This window comes from Ictalurus punctatus, chromosome 2 (assembly GCF_001660625.3).
Source record: "Ictalurus punctatus breed USDA103 chromosome 2, Coco_2.0, whole genome shotgun sequence".
Lineage (NCBI taxonomy): Eukaryota > Metazoa > Chordata > Actinopteri > Siluriformes > Ictaluridae > Ictalurus > Ictalurus punctatus.
Genome location: NC_030417.2, coordinates 35,520,764 through 35,536,595, shown reverse-complemented (window position 1 = coordinate 35,536,595; position 15,832 = coordinate 35,520,764). Strand labels below are relative to the sequence as shown.

The following is a 15,832-nucleotide window of genomic DNA, read 5'->3' as shown; positions in this document are numbered from 1 at the left end:
GAGTTGGGCCTCCAAAGATCGGACTTGTTTGTCCAGAACATCCCAGAGATGCTTGATCGGATTGAGATCTGGGGATTTTGGAAGCTGAGTGAATACCTAGAACTTTTTGTCATGTTCTTCAAACTGAACAGTTTTTGCAGTGTGGCAGGACGCATTATCCTACTGAAAGAGGCCACTGCCATTAAGGATTACCGTTGCCATGAAGGGGTGTACTTGATCTGTAACAATGTTTAGGTAGGTGGTACGTGTCAAAGGAACATCCAGTGAATGCCACGACCCAAGGTTTTCCAGCAGAACATTGCCCAGAGCATCACACTACCTCCACCAGCTTGCCTTCTTCCCATAGTGCATCCTGCTGCCATCTCTTCTCCAGGAAAATGACACACACACACACACACACACACACACACACACACACACACACACACACACACACACACACACACACACACCTGATTGTCCACAAGATGTAAAAGAAAACGTGATTCCTCAGACCAGGCCACCTTCTTCCAGCTGCAGTTCATAGGCACAAAGCTACAGCATCCAGGTGAGATGCAAAGTGAGACTTGGCCACAATTTTTTTTCTTGGGAAATGGAAATCTTTAGCACCGTGATTCTCAACATGGGGTCTAGCCAGGGGGTCTGTGACTTTAAAAAAATTTTTGTCACAGAGGCAGAAATTACAACCCACCTTATCAAAGTTACTATATTTAGGGGTCCAAGCACCAAAGTCAAGTCAGAAATAATATGTTCAGGTATAAAGAGCTCTGTGGCTCCAAAAATACTTACAATTTTAAATAAAATCTGGCAGTGGTGGCTCAGTGGTTAAAGGCTTTGGGTTACTGATCAGAAGGTCAGGAGTTCAAGCCCAGCACTGCCAAGCTACCACTGTTGGGCCCCTGAGCAAGGTCCTTATAAGCTATATGGATATCTTATGGATAAGAGTGTCAGCAAAATGCCATAAAATGTAAATAAAGATTGTAAAAAAAAATCCTTATTAAGGGGGTCTGTGTAATTTATTTGACAGTTAAAGGGGTCCCTGGCTACAAAATATTTGAGAACCCCTGCTTCAGGGTATCCATGCGGGACAGCAAGAGAAGGCCATTACACTTCACTATATAAGACACAGATGCTCATGGTGCTGCTTTTATCAGCTGGCTGTTGATGGCTGTTGCTTCACTCGATCACAGTCCAGCCACACTGTTAAACATTAACTGTGTCAATTTATCAATCATCAGTTTGTCTCTCTGCCAAAGTCCACCTGTTTCTCCTAGGGTTGGACGAGCTGATTAGGAACTCCTGAAGAGTGAGGGGGATCAGAGCGTTCGCTTCTTAAAACCAGAGCTGCTGCATTTCAGGACTCAAATGAGCAGCTACATAGCTTCTTCTGACAAACACGTGTATAACACTTCACAATTGTATATTCACTGGATATGAAATGGATTTGAAATGAAACAGTCACGATGTGATTGAAGTGTAGACTTTAATTCAAGGGGTTTAACAAAAATATTGCATTAACTGTTTAGGAATTACAGCCATATTTACAGCGATTTTCACAAGCTCAAAAGTAATCGGACACTTGATTGATAAGCAGTTTCATGGCCAAGTTTGGCCTGTTTCCTCGTTATTTCATGACAAATTGAGGGGATAAAAGGTCCAGGGTTGATCCCAACCGTTGAATTTGCATTTGTTAGCCGTTCTTGGGAACTCTCAATGTGCGGTCCAAAGAGGTGACGATGCAAGCGAAGGAGGTCATCATTAGGCTGAAAAAACAAAACAGACCTATCAGAGAGGCAGCAGAAACTTTAAGAGTGATCAAATGAACAATTTGGTACGTTCTTAAAAAGAACTAACGCACTGGCGAGCTCAGAAACACCAAAAGCCCTGGAAGACCACAGAAGACAACTAAAGTGGATGATTACAGAATTCTTTCCTTGTTGAAGAAAACCCCTTTCACAACATTTAGCCAAGTCCCGAATACTCTGGAGGAGGTAGGGGTTTCTTGAATGTAAATACCGAGTGTTTACCTCAAGATGCAAATCACTGGTAACACGCAAGAACAGAAAGGCCAGATTAGACTTTGCTATAAAAAAAAACCAAACAAACAAAAAAAAACCTCTAAAAAAGCCTGACCAGTTCTGATGCAAGATTAACTTCTACCAGAATGATGGGAAGAGAAAAGTATGTAGAAGGAAATGACGGGATCATGTTCCAGTGCATACCACATCATCTGTCAAACATGGTGGAGGCAGTGTTATGACATGGGCATGTATGGCTGCCAGTGGTACTGGGTCACTGGTGTTTATTGATGATGTGACTGCTGATAGAAGTAACAGGATGAAATCTGAAGCATATAGAGCTATACATTCTGCTCAGATTCAATGAAAAGCTACAAAACTGATAGGACGATGCTTCACAGTACAGATGGATAATGAACCAAAGCATACTGCAAAAACAACCCAAGAGCTTCTTAACGAAAAGAAATTAAATGTCCTTAAATGTCTGATCACCTAAATCCAATTGAGCTGTTTTTGCACTTAATTAAGAGAAAACTGATGGCAGAAAGACCCACAATCAAGCAGCGACCGAGGGTGGCTGCAGTATAGATCTGGCAAAGCATCTCAATGGAGGAAACTCAGCATTTGGGGATGTCCATGGGTTCCAGACTTCAGTATTCATTGACCGAAAACGATTGGCATCCAAGTGTTAAAAATTATCCTAATATTCATGATTATGTTAGTTTGTCCAATTACTTTTGAGCTTGTGAAAATGTAGGGACTCTGTAAAAAAAAAAATTGTAAAATAAATGGCTGCAATTCCTAAATGCAATATTTTTTTGTTAAACACCTTGTTTTAAAGGTGAGTTGTGTTTATATATATATATATAAACACAATTAATATGTTTTGTTGAATTTTGATGAATTTTGTTTTGTATTATTTTATGAAACTACTGATAGGTGACGTGAATAACATTGATTATCTTGTTACAATGGCACCTGTCAAGGGGTGGGATATATTAGGCAGCAACAATTTCATGTAATAAACACTCTAATTATTTTAATGTAAGTTTTATTTTATTTTCATTTTTACAGAAAATATCCTTATTTTTGTATCGGTGACTGTATGAAGTCTCACAAGCCAGTTATAATGTGTGTAAAAGGCAGGAATGTGATCTGGATTTTTTTTGCATGTGTGTGTGTGTGTGTGAGAAAGAGAGGGGATTCTTTAGTGCATTCTTTCAGCTCATTCTAGAAAAAGGGGGTGTGTTTTGCATACGTTTTTTTTTTTTGCATGCGGAATTTGAGTGAGATGATCTGTCATTAAGGAAACTCGTTTTTGGAGTAACGTGGAGAGCAAGGGCAGATTCCTGCAGTGGGTGGAGTTCAGTGACAGGTAGTGTGTGTGTGTGTGTGTGTGTGTGTGTGTATGTGTGTGTGTGTGTGTGTGTGTATGCGTGCCTCAATAAAATGTGCAGGTGTGGGCAGAGAAAGCAAAAAGGATCGGTCGTTTCATACCAAAGATAAACGCGTTTATCAGATACAGTCACTCAACACCTAGATTAAGTGCCAAATAGTAAAAGTCACTTTTTTTTAAAAAACAAAAGCAAAGAAAAGAAAAAAAAACAATTAGCTTCTGAAGGAATTTGAATGCAAGGCCTGTATGCGTATACCATGGTGTGATTTGCTATTTGCTAGCTAGCAAGTTACTCTGAAACAAATTCTGTTATTATACAAACACAAATATGAGTATTGAATGAAAACTGTAACGAAATTGAGTTGAGTTGAAGTTGTTAGCTAGCTTACATCGCTAAACGCTGATAGCTCTGTCCACCATGTTTGTTTAGCATTAATGCAACCATTACATCATTAAATGCTCTATATTAAAATTTAGTAAATTTGTAGTAAAACTGACATACTTTACATCCCTCCTGAGAAAAACTGTTCCCAAAGCAAAAAGAAGCAAATTAGCGCCAATACAGTGGTGCTTGAAAGTTTGTGAACTCTTTAGAATTCTCTATGCATCTGCATAAATATGACCTAAAGTGTCATCAGATTTTCTTAAAAGTTCTGAAGGTAGACAAAAAGAACCCAATTAAACAACTGAGACAAAAATATTATACTCGGTCAAGTATTTCTTGAGGGAAATGAACCTATACATCGTATCTGTGAGTGGCAAAAGTATATGAACCTCTACGGTAAGTTAATTTGAAGGTGAAATTAGAGTTAGGTGTTTTCAGTCAATGGGATGATAATCAGGTGTGAGTGAGCGTCCTGTTTTATTTAAAGAACAGGGATCTATTAAAAGATGATTTTCACAACACATGTTTGTGGAAGTGAATCATGGCCTGAACAACGGAGACTTCTGAGGACCTCAGAAAGAGTCGTTGATGCTCATTACACTGGAAAAGGTTACAAAACCATCTCTAAAATGTTTGGACTCCACCAATCTACAGTCAGACAGACTGTGTACAAATGGAGGAAATTCAAGACTATTGCTACCCTCCCCAGGAGTGGTCGACTGTCAAAAATCACTCCGAGAGAAAGACGTGTAATAGTCTGCGAGGTCACAAATGAACCCGGGGTAACTTCTAAGCAACAAAAGGCCTCTGTCACATTGGCTAAAACTGAACAACAATGGTGCAGTGCCATATCTCCCTGCAGTTCTCACCTGGTTTCCCACTGAAGATAAGCAGGGTTGAGCCTGGCCAGTACCTGGATGGGAGAACTATCGGAGAAAACTAAGGTTGCTGCTGGAAGTGGTATTCGTGTGGCCAGCAGGGGGCGTGTGGTCTGTGTGGGGCCTAATCCCCCAGTATAGTGACAAACTGCACTGTCTTTGATGAGAAGTTAAACCAAGGTCCTGACTCCCTGTGGTCATTAAAAATCCCAGGACATTTATCACCCCTATCTCCTGGTGAAATACCTCCATTGGCCCTTCTCTATCATGGTGCCCTAATAATCCCCATCTCTGAATTGGCCAGATCACTCTCTCCTCTCCACTAATAGCTGGAGGGTGTTCTGGTGCAATATGGCTGCAGTCGCATTATCCCTGTGGATTCTACACACTAATGGTGGTTGATGAGACCACCCCCCACCCCCCCCCCATACTATGTAAAGAGTTTCTAGAAAAAAAAGAGCTATATAAATGTAAGAAATTATTATTATTATTGTTAATGGTGTGCATGGCAGGATTGCAAGGACAAAGCCACTGCTCTCCAAAAAAACATCTGCAGTTTACTAAAGATCACGTGGACAAGCAGGAGGTTATTGGAAAAATGTTCTGTGGAAGGATGAGACCAAAATAGTACTTTTTGGGTTAAATGAGAAGCGTTATGTTTGGAGAAACGAAAACACTGCATTCCAGTATGAGAACCTTATTCCATCTGCGAAACACGGTGGTGGTAGTATCATGGTTTACGCCTGTTCTGCTGCATCTAGGTCAAGAAGGCTTGCCATCATTGATGGAACAATGAATTCTGAAGTATACCAGTGAATTCTAAAGTAAAATGTCAGGACATCTGTCCATGAACTGAATCTCAAGAGAAAGTGGGTCATGCAGCAAAACATAGACCCTAAACACACGAGTCGTTCTACCAAAGAACGGTTAAAGAAGAGTAAAGTTCAAGTTTAGGAACGGCCAAGTCAGAGTCCTGACCTTAATCCAATAGAAATTTTGGGAAGAACCTGAAGCAAGCAGTTCATGTGAGGTAACCCAACAACATGCCAGAGGTGAAGCTGTTCTGTACTGAGGAATGTGGTAAAATTCCTCCGAGCCCATTTGCAAGACCGATCAACAGTTACGGAAATGTTTGGTTGCAGTTATTGCTGCTCAAGGGGGTCACACCAGATACTGAAAGCAAATGTTCACATACTTTTGCCACTCACAGTTACGTAATATCGGATCATTTTTCGTCAATAAATAAATGATCAATTATAGTGTTTTTTTGTCTCATTTGTTTAACCGGGTTCTCTTTATCTACGTTTAGGACTTGTGTGAAAATCTGATGTTTTAGTTCATATTTATGCAGAAATATAGAAAATTCTAAAGCGTTCACAAACGTTCAAGCACCACTATACACGTAATGGTCTCGCTTCTCTTAACCTAATAGTCTCCGTGATAACACTTTACAATAACAGCACATGAATAATCATGCACTGATACGTGTTCATTAATACATTAAGTAACAAACATGTACTGACATGTAATCAAGGTGGTCGTTATTCACGCATGAATTCATAAGACTCACATCGTAGTTAAGGCTAACTCTTCATTAGATCGTGATTAATACATGCCTTAACTCAACATTAGTTCATATTTCAGTAAGTATTATTTCATGTATTAGTACATCATTATTCATATACTGTTATTATAAAGTGTCACCAGTTCCATCAACCACTTTCCCATCAGAATCTAATAATATTTAGTGTTAGCGTAATAGAAGTATTCCGCATGTATTAGCGCTAGTTTGCTTATTCGTAGCCGTTTGAAGTCTTTTTAAAGAAGCGTGAATGTATAGTGAATTCACAGACAAGCCGGTGTTTGTGTTGTTCCTCTTTCACATCTGTGTGTTTTTTCCTTATTTGATGATGTAGGTATATCGCAAAATTATGCTATACCACTACACTAGCTAGCAAGTCACATGCACTGCCTAGCTAACAATTGCTAGCTAGCAAGTTACAGCCACTACACTGGAACGATGTCTGCCAAATTGCGAACACAAATACCGTGCTTGTATTACACATGTGCAGTCAAAGTAGTACAAAGTCACGCTGTCAGAGATTTGCTGATAGAACCTGGACCTGTTGTAAAGTCTTCTGCTCGGGTGTGTCGGCTTTATCACTCAATGACAGGAGTGCCACTGATCTTTTGGTTTAAACGCATTTTTTTCAGAGGAGTGCCACACGGAGTCTCGGTTTTCACGACTGGATACAATGCCACTTGTGACCAAGGTGTCTCAGATATGCAAGACAAATATGTAACCAAATTCATCACTGCCTTTTCACAATAGACATGGAAACAAAACAGAAAAAAAGGAGATAATAGGAGATGATTAATGGTGTGATATGAAATTAAATGAATTCCTGCACCTGGCCTCTCTGGGGTTTCAGAGTTGATGCTCGACATTTTTTTTTTTGTAATTAATGTATTATTAAATAATAGCACAATAAATCAAGTAAATAGTTTAAACCAGGGTATGATAACTATACAACCCAGTGCTGAGACCAATTAGGGCACTTCTGAGTCGGCTCCACCTTCCTATACAGTATAGATCAGGACATTTAACTACAAAGTCTGTATAAAGGTCACGATAAGCGACTAACATCACTAACAAGGTGAAAACATTTACTTTTTAATGCTTAAAGATTAATGATTAGTTTATGGCTATACAGTAAATAAGACACTTTGAAGTGGTTATGTTTCGTTTCATAGTGGTGCTTTATGTTCCTAAGTTACCTACATGTTTCTTCAGATAGATTATTCCAGGAATAATTGAACCCCTTCTAAAAATAATAAATTCTTCCCTTAGCACTATCTGTGTACCTAAATCATTTAAACTAGCAGTTATCAAACCCCTGATTAGAAAACCTGACCTCGACCGCTGTCAACTGTCTCGCTATAGGCTAGTATCAAATCTCCGCTTTATCTCCAAGATATTATAAAAAGTTGTAGCACAGCAGCTATGCTCGTACCTACATAGGAATTACATTCATGAAATGTATCAGCCAGGATTTAGACCTCATCATAGCACAGAGACAGCGCTGGTTAAAGTAGTAAATGACCTCTGATCAGGGTTGTCCCTCCTTGCTCGTGTTACTTGACCTTAGTGCAGCTTTTGATGCTATAGATCATAGTTATGGAACAGCCTTCCAGTTGGTGTCCGGAACTCAGACACAGTTTCAGTGTTTAAGGCCAGGCTGAAAACATATCTGTATACTCAAGCTTACCATGAGTAAGTACGCAAAGTACACAGTCTTATCCATTACGGGATAGTAAGCATACCTAACAGTCTCTCCCTCTCTTTACCTCCCTCTGACTCTCTCCTTCTGTCAAGCTACACATGATTTTATGGAGATGCCAGTGATCCTGACCCTTTCTGCTCTCCGGACCTGCCTGATCCATCCTGATGCCCTACCTCTGGATGGAGCTCTCATCAAATGGACGCTACATTCTACCACTGAGGACGACCCCAAGCGGTGCAGCCTGGAGATCGCTGAGGATGGTGCTGCTTGAAGTACTGTGGAAATGGTTTGGGGCCTCAATTTCACATGAACGGTTGTTATGTAAAAATCTGTATCCTGTGTTTATATGTTTCTGTAAAGCCGCTTTGAGGCAATGTCCGCTGTGAAAAGCGCTATACGAATAAAATTGAACTGGATTGGATTGAATTTCACTAGCAACAGGAATCTGATGTGGAAAGAATAAACGCGTACTATTCTGTCCATTCCTCTTGAAAAAAAACCCTAGTGTTTTCTCTGCTCTAACACTCTGACTTCACCTCAGGATGGACTGTTAATTTGATGATTATTTGAATCGTGCAGGGAAAATGTAAAAATCTGTAGGACAGTAGGTATTTGTGCATTAATTGAAAGGCAGCACCACAGAACCAACCCCAAGCAGATATCTCGGTTTATCGCTGTCACTGGTGTGGTGTGGTGTGGTGTGGTGTGTGTGTGTTGCTGCTACAAGTAAATCAGGTGCAGCAGCATTTCTAGAATATTTTATCACCTCGGTATCACTGCTAGATTGGGAAACAGCAGTTTGTAATGAAACAGAGTTGTAAAAGTGATGATTTAGATTTGTGTGGAAGAAAACCGCCAACACCAACGATATCTTGGCTGATTGACTGTATTTAGGATAAGGAGGCCACTGTGTACATTTCATTTTTGGCCAAAGCATTACTTTAGGGGCGGCTGTGGTTCAGGTGGTAGAGCGGGTTGTCCACTAATTGTAGGGTTGGCGGTTCGATTCCCGGCCCACGTGACTCAACATACCGAAGTGTCCTTGGGCGAGACACTGAACCCCAAGTTTCTCCCGATGGCAAGTTAGCGCCTTGCATGGCAGCTCTGCTACCATTGGTGTGTGTGAGTGTGTGTGTGAATGGGTGAATGAGAACCAGTATAAAGCGCTTTGGATAAAGGCGCTATATAAGTGTGCCATTTACTTTAAATACAGGATAAAGTGTGTTCAATACCACAGCACTGTGCCTTTTAGTGCAGAACTGTGTGGTGTAGCGAGGTGTTTATGGAAGACAGTGGGACGTCAGAGCAAGAGGTGTGTATCTGAGGCATGTGGTGTGTGTGTGAGAGAGAGACAGAGAGACTCATAAGCTCAGAATCCTCTATAAGATCCAGAAACAAAGAAAGAAATGGAGACTCTGGCACAAACCCCTGGCACAAACCTGCTGTGCTGCAGTGAATCCAGCCATAAATACAGCTCCTGCTCTCAAACCCCTGGTTAACAAACTAAACAAGAAAAACCACCTCCCTGATATCAGGCCGCGATCTGGCGAGATACCTGTGTGCGCTCCACTTACACAAGCTTGTCTGTGTGTACCTGTGTGTGTGCACGCGAGAGTGTAGGTGATGACAGCCACACCCAGATCACCCAGAAGAACCTGCTCAGCTGGACTCATCTAAAAACACATGACCAGTCCTTCACACATTCATGAGCAGGGCGGGGCAGAGATGCAAGTTGTTCTCAGGTTCATTCCTTCCATTCCCTGCCTGAAAAGACACACACACACACACACACACACACACACACACACACACACACACACACACACACACACACACACCTTCATCGTACATCAGCAAAACTGATTAATCATTATTAAATCAATAACTGTGATTAATACAGATTTGCGTGTATAACAAGGATATTGAGTATATGATATTATCTGAAAAATATATGAAGGGAATGAATATTAATACGAACTGATTCAAAATGACAGACTGTAGAAAAAAGCATTCAGACCATCCAGCCATCCATCCGTCTTCTACCACTTACTCCTTTTCAGGGTCACGGGCCCATTCACTTAAAAAAATATTTTGCTACAATTTATTATAGAAAATGTTTCTTTAAAATGGATTAAACTCATGTTTCCCTTCTCAATCCACAAAATCTGTTCCATAATATCCCTGAGGAAATTCCAGCTCTGTACTTTGCTTCCTCCATCTTTCTGTCATTCTTGAATCCTGCTTCTGAAAACCATCACCCAGAGCACAAAAGAGCGAGTGAAAGGAACGTCCTTTTATACTGTGGCTGTGATCGTTCAGTGAATTGGATGTAGGTGATTAAAATGAAGGTGAGAATGAACGTACCAGTGTGTGAGTGGTCGGGGAATCGCAGTCCGTGGCGGCCATGTTTGTAGGCCGCGGTGCAGGCTGGGAAGTGGAGTTCGTGGTGTGAGTAGACCTAACATGCAACTACTCCTCACAATGATTTATGGGGGGGGGGGGGGGGGGGGGGGGGGGGGTGTCTATAAAATGATTGACAAGATGAGACAATGGCTTGAACTATTATTTAAAAAATAATAATTTCTACATAATTTTCCACATTATTTGTACTAGTAACAAATAAATCATATTGACTACTGCACCTTTAATGAGGAAGAAAACTGACGTGTAGAATTTAGCAAGGAGCTCATTTTCAACAACACCTTACGAACGCACTTTATGTTGGTTGTTCCTTTAATTCTTCACTCATCATGGGTTAGAAAAATGCTCATGTTTTACACGTAGGTCCTTGAGACCAAAGTCTCATTTCAGCATAATTACTTATGGCTCTACTATCAAGGTTTAATGTATCATACAGTCGACTGAAAAAGTGTTAATACACCACATGGAATTTTGAAAAATTTTTTATTCTTTTCTTTTTCTTTTTCTTTTTTTTTTGTTTACATATTTGGACGATCAAACATTTGATCCTTTTTGAAACAGTGCCTATTAATAAAGATGATACACGCTATCAAATGACACATAAAATTGCCATTTAATAGTAATTAAGTAAGTACACCCCTACATTTATCACACCTTTTATAAAAATCCATCAAATTAGAATCAGGTGTTGAAGATTGGGTGCCAGAGGTGGAACCTGTCTTATTTATACCCCTTTCATATCTAGTGTCTGGTGTTCCCTTTGGTATTGAGGTGTGTGGTGTCATCATGCCAAGATCTAAAGAGTTCTGGACCATCAGAAAAAAAGACTGTGGATGCCTATGAGTCGGGCAAGGGATTTAAAAAGATCTCCAAACTATTTTAAATACATCATTCCACTCCCAATTTATCCCGAACTGGCCGTACCAGCAAATTCATCCCAAGAGCAGACCGTCTGATGCAAAAAGAAGTCTCCAAGAACCCCAAAACCCGGATTTGAATCCCATTGAAATGTTGTGGGGGATTTGAAACAGGCAGAACATGCAAGAAAACCCTCAAACATCTTGCAACTGAAAGAACATTGCATGGAAGAGTGGTCAGAAATTCCAGCAAGCCTGGTGAACAATAATACAAAACACCTGCAATACCTTATTTCTGCTAAAGGGGGCATTACTAGTTTCGGAGGCCAAGGGTGTACTTACTTTTTCCACAGATGAATATCACATCTATTTCTATTTCTGTTGAATAAATGATTGAAAAAGCTTATTTATCTTGAGTTTTTGTTCACGTATGTTAACATTTTTAATAGGCACTGTTTCAAAGATGATCGAATGCTTGCTTGTATAAATATGTCAAAAAAGCCAACAATTTCCATGGGGTGTACTTATTTTTTCACATGAATGTATATCATAGGGCCTATGGTATTTGGCCTATGGTTTGGTGGTCTAAGCATAATAGGAGCATAATCGAACAGTAAAGAAATTCCATTGTTCATTTGATTTCTAGAGTCCACTAGGCTCTACCAATCAAGCCCAGGGATAAAAAAAGAAAATAAAAAGAAGCTACTCCCAAAATCACCCAATGGTGTGTATGAGCTGGGTCCAGAAAATGACCAGCCATCTATCGAGGATCCATGAGGATGTTCCAGCTGGACAGGAAAGGGACATGAATAAGACTGCTGCTGATGATGATTATGTATTTCTTCTGATCATTGTTAAGTGTTCCTGCTTTCTAATGGTATATGTATAAACTTGTTTGTCTTAATGGTACAATAACGTTCACAAATCTCTTTTTCTGCTAAAAGATGACAAGGAATTCTCTGAAGAATCAGAAATGGAAGCATCTTTCTCCGTCTTGGTCTCCCTGAAGCTCTAGAAAATGATGATGGAGGTTAAGATTAGGAGGATGACTTTGAGCCTTTTGTTGAAAAAGACGAGCTTCCAGAGAAGAAGAAGAAGATACAACACAGCTTCAGCCAACAACGAGGGTTTCTAACATATTTCTTATATAATTCATTACTTAAGGAAAGAAACCATCTTCGGACATGGCACCACAAAGTAAACTTAACAAGATCTTTAAACTTACTTTCTATCAAGAACACAGACAAAAAGAAGCCATGATTGTGCGTAGTCGTCGTGAAAGGTGAGTAGTCATGAATTACACGATATGGCCAACAGTATGTAGTAGACACATGAACATCTCACCCATATGTGCATTTTCAACATCCCTTTCCAGATTTAGTCCCCGTTTGCTCTTATAATAACCCTTCTACTAGATTTTGTAGCATGGCTGTGGGGATTTGCTCATTGGGGTTCACTGGGGTGCAGCTGGAGTCACAGTTCATCCCAAAGGAGTTAAGTGGGTTTGAGGTCAGGGCTCTGCGCAGGATACTCGAGTTCTTCCACTCCAACCTTGGCAAATCATGTCTTCTTGGACCTTTGTGTGCCCAACGGGGGACATCCTCGACGAGGTGCCAGTCCATCGCAGGGTACAATCACACACACATTCACACACCCATTCATACACTATGGACACTTTGGACACGCCAATCAGCCTACCATGCATGTCTTTGGACTGGGGGAGGAAACCGGAATACCCGGACGAAACCCCCGCAGCACGGGGAGAACATCCAAACTCCGCACACACATAGGGGCAGCGGTGGGAATCGAACCCTCAACCCTACATGTGTGAGGCGAACGTGCCTACCACTACGGCACCGTGTGCCGGCTAACAAATATCATAGATTTTCAACAAAAATACTATATACAGACCTTTTGTACGTTTTTGTGTAAAGCAGCAGCTCATAGTCTTTTCAATATCTTCTACCATTTTGGCGACATTACTGTAGTCATAGACAACGCATAGCAATTGACGGTAAACTGATCATCCTGACAGTGTGTACAAGACTGTAAACAAATACACACCACGAACACAAATACAACCCTCTGATGCACAAACTAAAATGTCACACTCCCTTCAAATGTTGATCCTCAGTGTTCACATCAGTGTTTATAGCGTATAGTTATACTGCTGTCGACTCCTGAGCTGCACTCGGGGTTAATTATGTCATGGGCCCGATATAAATATCTGATCATGGGACAAAACAAGTCCACTCGAGTGAATCTGACCCAGCTAAGATCCAGCGTGTGTATAAAACTACTCCTCCTCTTTTTCAGCTTTTTACTGTTAGTCACATTAATGCAAATGATTCACTAAGTAATATGAATCATTTAGTAACTACAGTGTAACTAACTGGAAAGGCATGTAGCTGTGCGAGTAAGGAATGTAATACTAGACTTGAGGACAGATTGTGGGAGTGTAAGGGATTAATGACTAGTTAGCAGACTGAAAGGCTTAGATCAGGAGTGACATAGAGCTTTGTTTGGGTCTGGCACAAAAGGAGGAAGACTGATAACAAGAATACATGCTTTCCAGGATAATAAAAACACTGTTAGTGCGTTAAAGCTTCAGCCCACTAGATGGCAATGTCAAATATATTGCAGGGGGCAAGCACTTTTGGCAGAGGGATGAATCCATGAGGGATATGGTTATTACCTAGAGAAACTGAATCAGGAACTGGATCCAACCAGCTAATATTTTCCCTCATTTTTATGTATTTATTTTTAATCTTACCGCACCATTTGTGTTTCTCTAATCTACTGTGGATCCTCTTACACTCCATTTACATTGTCTTTTTGGACCATCCTGTATGTTTAGCAGTGTCTCAGCTGAGTCTTGCATCATCTATACATACTAACAAAGGGATTTATTTACATAGTATTACCATGTATTTTACATTTAATATAAGAATGAATAATATTAGTCTTCCTGAAATGTTCATACTGTCCAAATGAATGTGGGTACTTTATGGTAGTTTATTACTGTGAAGCACCATATCAGACTAGCTACATGTACGCTTGGTGACTCTTGGTTAAATTAATCATAATACAATAACACAAATTACTGTATTCTCTTTGGAAATTGACTAACACAAAGACATTAAAATGGCATTTTCATCATACAGGGAAAAAAAAAAACAATTAAAACTTTTTTAAATGTTTCAAAAAAATTACTTTTAAGACAAGAATAATAAAAACGATGAAAACTTTTCAAAAATTCTTTTAAGATTTAATGATCAAACAACAACAAAAACAATAACAATGTTTGTGCTTTATGTTGATACCATAATTGCATGCAAGTGTATCAGTCCATGTCTGTAAAAAAAAATCTGTTCAGCGCTCAGCGGTAATGATGAAGAGGCTCGTCCTTCTGGATCCCTCTGAGGAACAGAGATGCCTCCATCCTCCAATTTGACCAATATATTATGTATTATTACTTATACCTTTTTGCTTGTTATAAATAAATTGTATTACAGGTTTACATTTATACTCGTGTACTGTATACCTGTGTTAAACTAATACAAAAAATGTCATTTCTGTGTGTACTGTTAAATTGATTTTTCAAAAATTATGATGTAGACACTTTATACAACGTATAAGTTGTATAACATTTTAAGCGTGAAGAAACCTTAGGGCCAGGCTGGATACAAATACTTTTAGGAAGTCCTTTGTTTTCCCAGAATGTTTTTGGTGGAGAAAGACATTTTAACACTTTAATCCCTTAAACAATCCCTTGCACGTCCGGTGTTAGGGGTTCGAATCCTGACTACACCCTGTGTGCATGGAGCTTGCATGTTTTTCCCTTCGGGGGTTCTCCTGATTGGGGGTTTCCTCCGAGTACTTCAGTTTCCTCTCCCAGTCCAAAGACATGTGTTGTAGGTGAATTGGCATTTCCAAATTGTCCGAAGTGTGTGGAAGTGTATGCGATGCGATGGGTTGGTACCCCATCCACGGTTTTCCCCAGGCTTGTGCTCTGAGTTCCCCATGACAGGCCCCAAACTCCCATGCAAACCCTGGGTAGAATAAGCAGTTCAGATGTAATGACGTGTCATGATAATATCTAAGCCTGAAGAAGGGTTTGGGACAGATTTGTTTCTTTCTTTCAGAATGTGGTGAGTTCTCTGATCATTGGTTCATATGTGTTTGCATTTTATACAAAGCAGTATGATGATCCTTATAAGCATGAAGTTTGGCTGGGTGCACATGAATGTATTTTAGGAAATGAAATCCCTTTATTTCATAATGTACTGGCTCAAGATGTGTTAAGCCCTTAAACAGTGCTTACTGACTCATATAGAGAATATGATCTGATATATGATATTCTATGATCTGATATGATCTGATATCATATTAGATTAGATTAGATTAGATTATATGGTCCTTTGGAGGGTGATAGTTAAAACGAAAATCATGGAAAAAATAGATTTATTAGTGCAAAGCTGATTTACATTACACCACACGGGTGTTTTGATCAGAGCCAAGACAGAATAGGAAACATTTCTGTCGCTATGACGAGTTCTTTTCGAACGTGTTTTAAACTGTGTGTTCACTTCA

General features: G+C 39.9%; 1 long non-coding RNA gene across 1 annotated transcript; it reads right to left on the bottom strand.

Moving 5' to 3' along the window:
* Positions 1 to 1,024: 1,024 nt before the first annotated feature.
* Positions 1,025 to 10,347, bottom strand: LOC108259660 (uncharacterized). The gene is made up of 3 exons (XR_001810975.3): positions 9,940 to 10,347; positions 9,556 to 9,725; positions 1,025 to 1,763 (listed from the first exon to the last, which is right to left on the bottom strand). It is a non-coding gene; the product is annotated as an uncharacterized LOC108259660 (long non-coding RNA).
* Positions 10,348 to 15,832: the final 5,485 nt, after the last annotated feature.